This window comes from Rousettus aegyptiacus, unplaced genomic scaffold (genome assembly GCF_014176215.1).
Source record: "Rousettus aegyptiacus isolate mRouAeg1 unplaced genomic scaffold, mRouAeg1.p scaffold_m13_p_2, whole genome shotgun sequence".
NCBI lineage: Eukaryota > Metazoa > Chordata > Mammalia > Chiroptera > Pteropodidae > Rousettus > Rousettus aegyptiacus.
In genome coordinates this window covers 59,120,846-59,130,194 of record NW_023416295.1, presented here as the reverse complement: position 1 = coordinate 59,130,194, position 9,349 = coordinate 59,120,846, and the positions used below count along the sequence as shown (strand labels likewise).

Here is a 9,349-nt window from a genome sequence, read left to right as displayed (position 1 = left end):
TCCAATGTCGCTACGCATTCCTCCGAACAATTTTAATAATTCTGCGGTATTTAAAAGAAATTAGGAAGTGATTTATTAAATAACTGGAAAAACACACCGCTGCGATTTTGGTTCTAGTTAATTTCACAGCTTTCCTTTGGAAGGCCTTTCCAACCCTTCCATGGTTTTTTTCCAGCACGATAGTAGGTTATTTGTGAAGTACCCAGAGGCCTTTAGAGGAAAGGTATTAAAGAAATGGGTTCCAGTTGAACCCCATTTGTGCCCTCCTTGGGGACACCTGGGCTGGCCTAGCACTTGCAGGTCCAAGTGAGCTGGGCATGCTCAGTGGGCAGGGTCGGTTGGGGTGGGGAGGGTGCAACTGGGGAGCCTGCTGCTGTGCTGCCGGGCCCTCCGCCTCCCCCCACCTGTACGAGGCTGGGCCTGAGGAGCCTGTGCTCAGCATTCCACCCCCTGGTGCTTGGGCTTGGTCTTCCCTGCAGGTCTGGCGCTGACATTCAAGCGAAGAGTCAGGAGGCCGGGAGCGCCTCCAGAGCGCTCGGGAGGGGAGCCCGGGAGAGGGCTCTGGGCTCTGACGGCGGGGTCCCAGGGGTCCGCCCGCGTCCTAGCTGCGTTTCTAGGCCTGGAGAAACCTGCCAGCCGAGTAGGGAAGCCAGATTCGTGGGCGCGTGACGAGAAATCAGGTAAGCCGTCCCCGCCGCGTGCTGGTGTGTGAGTGTCTCCTCTCCCGCGGGCAGGTGGCGAGGGCGGCTCGCATGGCGGAGGGCAGAGGCCGTGGGACACCTGCACCGCCCATCCTCCCCCGGCCTAGTCCAGCCGAAGCTTTCCTGCCCGGCAGCCGACTGCCCAGGCGGGTCGGAGGGTCCGAAGTGCACAAGGCGAGGGCGCAGGGCAGGAACCGCCACCCGGGCGAGGGCCATCGCGGCCGCCGCCCGCGGGCCGCGCGTCCCCGTCCGGTCACGTTCGTCGGGCGGCGCAGACCTCGCCAGCTCGCCGCGCGCCGTTTCGCGGCGCGTTTCGCCTCCCCGCCCCGCGGCCCCGGCTCCCGCCTCCACTTCCGCGTTTCCCCGCCGGGCGGGGAAGCTGGGCCCGCAGTGTCCGGGCTGCAGGTGGCGGCCGCGCCGCCCGGGCCAGCCCTCGGGAGGGAGGAGGAGCAGCGGAGGGAGGAGGAAGTCGCCGGCGAGGCGGCGGCGCGGGGCGCGTCGGGTTACACTGGCTCAGCCTGCCCCGGAGTGACATCCACGCGCGCCCCGCCGCGAGCAGCAGGGCTGAGGCTCTGATTCCGGGGGAGGCCGACTCCGCCCCGGCCGAGGAGCTGGGTGTCCCGGCCCTCTCTCCGCTCGCGCCGGAACATCAGTGTCAGGTGTGTGCTTCCTGGGAGACCCCGTTTCCCCCGTCCCCGGGAGGGGGGCGGGGGCAGCGCGTAGACCCTTTCTGACCCCGGCTAGGACTCCGCTGTGTGGGTGGGTGGTGGCGGGAATCCGGGAAAGACTTAGAATATCTCCCCAGCAACTCATTCTTATCCAGAGGTTAGTTGTTTACATTTTTGGACGGCTGTAGGAAGTAGTATACATTCTATTCTTTAGTTAATTGTCAGGACTTTGGGGTGAGTGTCGGTGTCTAACTGAAAGTTTGCTGCAAACTTTCGGCTAGTAGATGTCGCTGGTCTGATTGTCGCTCCCTTCTGAAGCAAGGGAATGAACAATTCTAGAAGGAGGCTGAAGCTTCTTTGAGGACCTTAGCTGCTGCAGGGTGACAGTTCTAGACGGAAATGGAAGGCGTACACAGATGAACTTAAAATATAGCCTCCACTCCCCAGGTGGTAATCTCTGCCTAATAAAAAGATTAGCAAAGAATGCTTTGTCAGGATGGTGTAGCTCTTAGCAGGTGGTCTCTAGACTGCCTTCCACCTAATGCATAGGACCATTCACTCCTGAACAGTCTTCCTTAAAAGTTCCAAAATAATTTACAAACACAAATTCTAACAATCTAGTGGCATGGGCCAACCCAAATTACATAACACATTGTACATATCATGAGGGGCAGCTATAGAAACAGCTAACAGCTAATTTAGTCAATTTATACTCACATAAAGAGGGAAGGAAGGGTAAGTTACACTTAGTCTTTATTGAATTTTGCATATGTTTAAGTTTAAGAGCTGTGAAATTTATTTTTGGAGTGTGGAGGGTAATGGCAGCTGCTGTACTGGGGCCAAACACTTCCTGGTAGCTACTGAACATTACAGTTTCTGGGTCCTGTAGTTTTTGCTGGCCATTTTGCTGAGAGCTGGATGCCATTGCCCAATGGATATCATGCGCAGCCTGGGGAACCTTATGACTCGGATGTTGAAACCTCTCTGTGTTTCTCATATAGGCATGTGTTAAGTTAGAACACTCCCTTGACTTTTACAAATCAACTCTTCAAATAATGCAGCAGTACCTTAGTGAAATAATGGATAAAAGGTGGAATTTTAGATTTGAGAACCAACATTGGTGGAACTGTCCTTTCTGATATCTCACATAGTCACTTCATTTTATAAAGAAATTCTAAGCAAGATTAAAGCTCTGCTTCCTTTTCCCTCACTTTGATTTATTAAAAGACTCAACACCCTGGCTCAGTAATTGACAAAAGCGACAAAGTGTTACCAATTGTCAGTGGGGTTTACACTGCCTCCCAGTTTAAATTTTTAACCATTTAATCTCATTATGGGTATTTAAAAAGATTCCACTATCGTTGTACAAAAGTGATAATAAACTGTTACAACTGAAATTATCCTGTTTGGTTATATGTTTGTTTTCTCTTTCATCACTAGCATGTAAGTTCTGTGAGAGGGCTTGCTCAGCCTCACATACTTTTATATTTCTAATGCCTGGTATGGTGGGTGACTAGTTTATAATAAGCATTCAATAAATATTTTCTTTCAATGAGTAACTAAATTGTAGGACACACTCTAGCTGAGCGTAGTGGGGGAAGGAGAACCAACACTTTTGGCCTTAGGTTACCTATTCAAACTCACTGAGCATCAATCATGTCACTGGCAAAATGTGGGTAATAATATATGATAGAATATAGGTAAAATTGCTAGTGGACCTGTCAGGTAGTAGACTTCAAAATATGAGTTTCCTTCCTTCCTTGTATTTTTCTTTTTATATTTATAAAGGGAAGATTTGTGCAAAGAATATGGTTAGCTAGATAATTTAGCTTTTGCATGTTGTGTGTGAATTATCCAGGCTTTAATTTTGTGTGAATGGTTGGGGGTTGGGGAGGGCAGTTAGTGGCAGCTATGATGATTAAAGAAAGGGAAGAAATTTCCAGATCGTAATCTAATGTCTCCTTTTCTTCTTCTTCTTCTTCTTTTAAATGTGATGATGTTTCTGCTTAGGTTTTCTAAAACTTGATTATTTCTACCTGTCAATACCTGGACTCACTTGGTTGTCCTAAGTGCAGAAACAACACTTCAGAAAAAGAGCATTAGAAATCAAATGTATGTAACACTTGGCTTCTTAAATGATCTTTTCTGTAGTCTCGTGCAGCTTTATATAGTAACAAGTGCTAGGTAAAGAAAAATTATGGTTAGCCTGCTTTGAAGAAGTTAGAGTTTAATAGTGAGATACTGTTAAAATGTGTGTATTTTTTATTAATTACTGTTTAATTTAGATTTTTTAAAGCCTCATGTTTTTTAAATAGGGATATGTCCACTGTGGAATCTTATATTTGATTACCCACCTATATCTTTCTATAAAATGTTTTAGTGTAGAGGAGAAAACAAACCCCACAAACTACAAGAGAAAGATTGTTTTCCGAAAATGAGATTTCTAGAAGCTGCCACTGTCAAATAAGATGGCCTCTGAGTATGACTTGTTGACATATGCTTAGAAAACTTTATAACTTACCTATACTCAGCAGTGACCACTAAAGCCAGCTGACTATACACAATAGGAATAAAAGTTTATGTTCAAGGTAAACATTTTAGGAAAATTTTAGTTCAGATTTTATGCCATTATTAGTTCAATAAAACAAAGTAACCTTCTAAACGTATGTGGAAAAAATGCTGAAAATAATAGAGCTCAGAGTACTAGGTTCTCAAAAGTCATTTTCTTTTAAATGGAATAAAGAAAGGATGTTCTTTTCCATTGTGGTAATGTCACTGCTTTGATCATACCACTCTCTGTTCCACCCTTCCGTGGGTCACTCTGTCCTATTGGATCAAGTTCTAAACATATGTCTTGGAATTTATAGACTTGTCTAGTCTTTTCTCATTTTTAAGTTTTTGTTTTTATCTTCCAGTCAGATTGGACTACTTAGAATTCCTTTAATCTATCTTATTCTTATGCTGACCCTATGCTAATGATCTTTCTTCTACTTCACCTAGCAATCCTTGAGTGTCCTGACCACTGGCTGCCAGTTTCACAAAGCTTTCTCTTATATACATTTCCTTTTGTTTTTTTGTCTTAAAGTCTGTTTTTTTTTTTAGAATTTAAGTATAGTTGGCATACAATATTATATTAGTTTCAGGTATACAATAAAGCGATTTGACATTTATACACCTTATGATGTGATCACCCCACTAAAGTAGTCATCTGACACTCTGCAAAGTTATACTGTTATCGACTGTATTCCCCTCGTCCCCCTTATTCCCCAATCTCTGGCAACCATCAATTTTTTTCTGTTTCTGTGAATCTGTTTTTGTTTTGTTTGTTATTTTAGATTCCACACAGAAATGAAATCGTGCAGTATTTGTCTTTTTTCTGTCTGACTTATTTCACTTAGCATAGCACCCTCTAGGTCCATTCATGTTGTCACAAATGACAAGATTTCATTCTTTTTTATGACCGAATAATATTCAATTATGTGCCACATCTTTATTCATCTATCAGTGGTTGCTTCCATTATCTTGGCTATTGTAAATAATGCTGTAGTGAATGTGTACATTTTCTGACCCCTTCAACTATTCTTTATGCCACTCACAGTCTCTCATTTATTCCTGTGTATGATAATTATTTGAAACATGAATCATTTCCTTTCTTCCAGAAGATCATTCATAGCAAGGGCTGGATGTTACACAATTTTAAAGAACTCACATGCACAACCCACGTGTCTCTTGTGTGGAGGACACCTATTAAATGTTGAATGAATGGTTGCCTCATAATACACTCATCGCTTAATTACTCAATAACTAAGTGATACACGTGGGTTGGGTGTGATTAGACAGCAGATAACACACAAGCAAATGCATCTCAGACAATCAGTTAAACTGGATACTTTGTCTTTTTCAGGCCTCCCCTTTTCCCCTACACATTTTGTAGTTTCGATAGCTAAAGGATATTTAGGAGGAGGAAAGGAAATTACTGCAGTTGAACCAAAGTTATAAAAATAATCCCTGAAGAAAATCAGTGGAAGAAAATAGAAATGAAGTCATTTAACATCTACTGAGGTCTCAACCACCTTATCAGAGTTCTTAGGGTTCCTTTCTCTTCACTCACTTCTCCCTTCTCCCCCCACTTGCCCGCCTAATCCAGGTTCTTCAGGACGAATCCAGAAAATCAATTCATAATAAGATGATTGATAAAATTAACTTGTCACGTTCTCAAAGGTCTGGATTCTAAGGGGACAAAACCTTGGGGACCTTTTGCAGGCTAGGTTGAAGGAGCTTTTGGGGAGCAGTGTTTGCTTCTGTCCACGCCCGAAGTCACATTATAGCCACTTAAATGTGGCTTTGGTCAGTCTGTGTACTTTCCAGTTTCTTCCTCTGTAAAATGCGGTGGCTGGACTGCATGGAATTTAAAGTCCATAAAAAGCACAGCGTTTTATTGCTCTTGTCCAGCTTAAGAGGAAGCCAGTGTTGGCCAGTGGGTTCTGTTCACTAACTTTTTCTCTTACTTCCCTGAGTTCATGGTTTCCTTTTTCTCAGTGTCTCTAGATGTAGTGTTCACATCTGGAGGATGCTGTGCTCTTGATCTCTCTCCTGGCTTATGCTCATAGGATCTGTCATAACAAGTATATTTTCACTGCTTATTTTCATTAATGTTTGCTAGTATTAACCCTTTCCCCCCATCTCAGCTCATCATTAAGTATCTGGAATAGTTATCTAACATAATATAGATTCACAGGTTTTTAAAATAGAGAAGGAGTTAGACATCTAACCCAACACTGTCCTTTTATTATTCATAGTGAATAGTAATGATAAGTATCGTTTATTGAGCAATCACCATTTCTAAGCATTATGCTAAGCACTTTGTGTACATCATTTCATGTGTCAACCTTGAACCCTGTTATGTCATTGAGGAAACAGTTCCAGAGAACTTAAGAACTTATGTGACTCACTCAAAGCCACATAGTTATTTTCTGGTATGACAGAAACTGCCAGGAAAACTATGTAAAAGAAATAATAGAATCAAGAGGTAATCCTACTGGGATTTCTGTATTTTCTGCTTTTTGCTACTTTGGATTCTATTCCTTGATTCATTGAACTTTGCCTTTTAACACATCCACCTCCTAGTACTTCACCCTGTGATTCAACAGCTTCTACCTGTGATGTTGAACTTTTTCAAACACTGGATGCATAGCACAGTATGCTGGCCTGAAACAATATTCCTTTTGATTTGACTCTTAGGAACCCATGACACTGTTAAAATCTTTAGTCTTAATGGATGTGGAAATGACCTACAACTTGGTATCAATCTGCCTTTTCCACTCGTACACCTGGCTTTGTGACTGCTACTGGGGAAATGAACACAATTATGTAAATTGGAGGTACATAGAAATTTATCTTCTCCAGCTATATCCACGAGACAATTCTTGCACCTGTTTCTAGATAGCACCTTTTTCATTTCTTGCTGTAGTTTTCTGAACCTTTTCAGCATTTTCTTTGAGCCTTTTACCCCACCTGTACATTTTTTAAATCAGGAGATTATTATTAGTGGTTAGAACAGACTAAACTATCAGAAAGATATGAAAAAGGATGAAAGCACAAACAGAAGTTTATTTCTTGATCATGTTTATAGCATTGGTCGCTGAATGGCTTCTCTCTACTGGGTAAATCAGGCACCTTGCAACTTTTCATTTTATGGCTCTGCTATGCCGTAGGACTTTATTTTCAACTACATCCAGCTAGTAGAAGGTGAAAGAGAAGAAACATATCTACTTTCTAAATGCTTAGTCTTGAAATGAATATATCAGTTGCACTCACATACCATTGGCCTGAAATCAGGTGCACAGACACTCTTATCAGCAAAGGAAGACTGGCAAATGTAGTCTAGCTGGGAGCCTAGGATGAAGAGAATATGGATTTTTGATGAAGAGTTAGCTATCCCCTTCACAGTGTTCTTACATCCTATTTACAGAAAACACAGGTACGTCAACTCTCCACATCTCTGTATCTGAATCCACCAACACCAACTTAGTGGTAGTTATCCAAATTTGATACTTTCCCCAATACTGTGGATCCTCCCTTCAGATACCTTACTCTATGAAATTTCTCCATGTTTACCTTCATTTAAAATATTTACAAGAATGCTCAAGATTCTCCCATCACAAAGACAGGACTGAAAACCAAAACTTTTCTTTGACTCTGTATTTCCTTCTGGCTACATGCTCACTTCCTCCTTTCTTTCAAGCTATGCTTTCTGAAAGTATATTTTATATATTGTTTTTCTACTTTTTCACCTTCTATTCACTCTATGACTTTTGGAAATTTGGCTTCTACCTTAGATGAATCTGTTTTGGTTATTATTATTGGTGTCCTCCTGACTGGCAAATCAGTGGGACCTTACTATTTGAAATTTCTGTGATTCTGCTCATTCCCTCCTTTGTGAAATTGAACTTTCATTAGGCTATTATGATTTTTTGTTTTTCTCTTCGACTACTCATTATAGATCTTGAAGGTTATTCCCCTTGATATTGGAGTTCCCAGGATCTGTCCTTAATTCATTATCATCTCATTGTAGATGCTTTCTGCACCAACAGATTTTACCTATATACCATTTCAATGATTCTGAAGTCAACATCCCCAACCAGAGCTCTTCCCCGAGTTCAGACTCAGTGAATATTTCCACTTGGATGTCCCACAGTCAAGACAAGATCAACCACCACCTCCCTGCCCCATGTGTCTCCTCTCATTGAAGACCACCACCATGCTTTCTTCCACCTATATCATCCATTCATTCATTAAGTTTATTAATCACTTTATTGTGTGTCAGGAATTTGTCTACAAATTAAGATTATAGTGGTGAACGAAACATACATACTCTCCGCTCTTGTAGAGTTTACATTCTTGTGATTGGGGGAAAGAAGGAATAATGATTAAATAAAGAAGAGACATATTAGATGGTGATAGCTATGTGATCATTTTGGATTTGGGAAGGCCTCTCTGAGGAGCTGACATTTGAGCTGGTTCCTAAATGACCAGAAGGAGCTAGCTGTGCAAAGATGAGGAGCAGAGCATTCCAGGCAGAGAAGACAGCTGGTGCCGAAACTCTAGTTGTATTCCTCACAAATAGGATGGGCAGGAGAAGGTAAATAAATCTGGAACTTAGTGGATGAAAGTGAGAGGTTTCTGTATTATTTTCCTATGGCTGCTGTAACAAATTACCACAAATATGGTAGCTTAAAACAATAGACGTTTATTCTCCCATAATTTAGGAGGCCAGAAGTTCAAAACCAGTATCACTGGGCCAAAATCATTGACATTTTGTGCCCCCTTCTGAGACTGTAGGGGAGAATCTGTTCCTTGCTTCTTCCAGCTGCTGGTGGTTTCCAGCTTTCATTAGTTGGTGGCTGCATCACTCCAATCTCTGCCTCTTGGTCAAAATGTCTTCTCTTCTATGTGTGTCAAATATCCCTTTGCCTCCCTCTTATAGTGATATATGTGGTTGCAATTAGTGCCAACCCTGGAAATTTAGGATCATTTCTCTATCTCAAGATCCTTTATTTAAACACATTTGAAAAGTCGTGTGTGTGTGTGTGTGAGAGAGAGAGAGAGAGTGTGTGTGTGTGTGTGTGTGTGTGAGAGAGAGAGAGAGAGAGAGAGAGAGAGAGAGAGAGAGAGAGAGAACTCTCACAGATTCCAGGGTTTAGGATGTAGATATCTTTTGGGTGGCACTATTTAGTGTACCACAGTGTACAAGAGAATCTTTAAAAATTAGGCAAACGCCAAATCCTATAGAGCTTTATAAGCCAGGATAAGGCATTTAGATTTTATTGTACAATGACATAAGCCATTGAATGATTATGTGCCAGTAAGTGAAATGATGTGGTTTTGCTATAAAACAGAGTCTCTCAACTTTTAAAATTATGTCTCTAAGAAAAATTAAATTGAAATTAATAAAAATTTAAATTAATTTCTCCATAGCAA

The 9,349-nt window shown here is 42.0% G+C and overlaps 1 protein-coding gene across 4 annotated transcripts in view; it reads left to right on the top strand.

The window, feature by feature from the left end:
• Window positions 1-343: 343 nt before the first annotated feature.
• Window positions 344-9,349, top strand: part of GPD2 (glycerol-3-phosphate dehydrogenase 2) — a 123,908-nt gene continuing 114,902 nt past the window's right edge. For 2 of the 4 annotated variants that reach the window (XM_016150102.2, XM_016150099.2), the window contains exon 1: window positions 1,232-1,360. The gene's annotated coding sequence lies outside the window, so the exon portion shown is untranslated. Of the gene's footprint in view, window positions 681-1,230; window positions 1,361-9,349 lie in introns of those variants that run through there. The other 2 variants (XM_016150100.2, XM_016150103.2) reach the window with 2 other exon arrangements.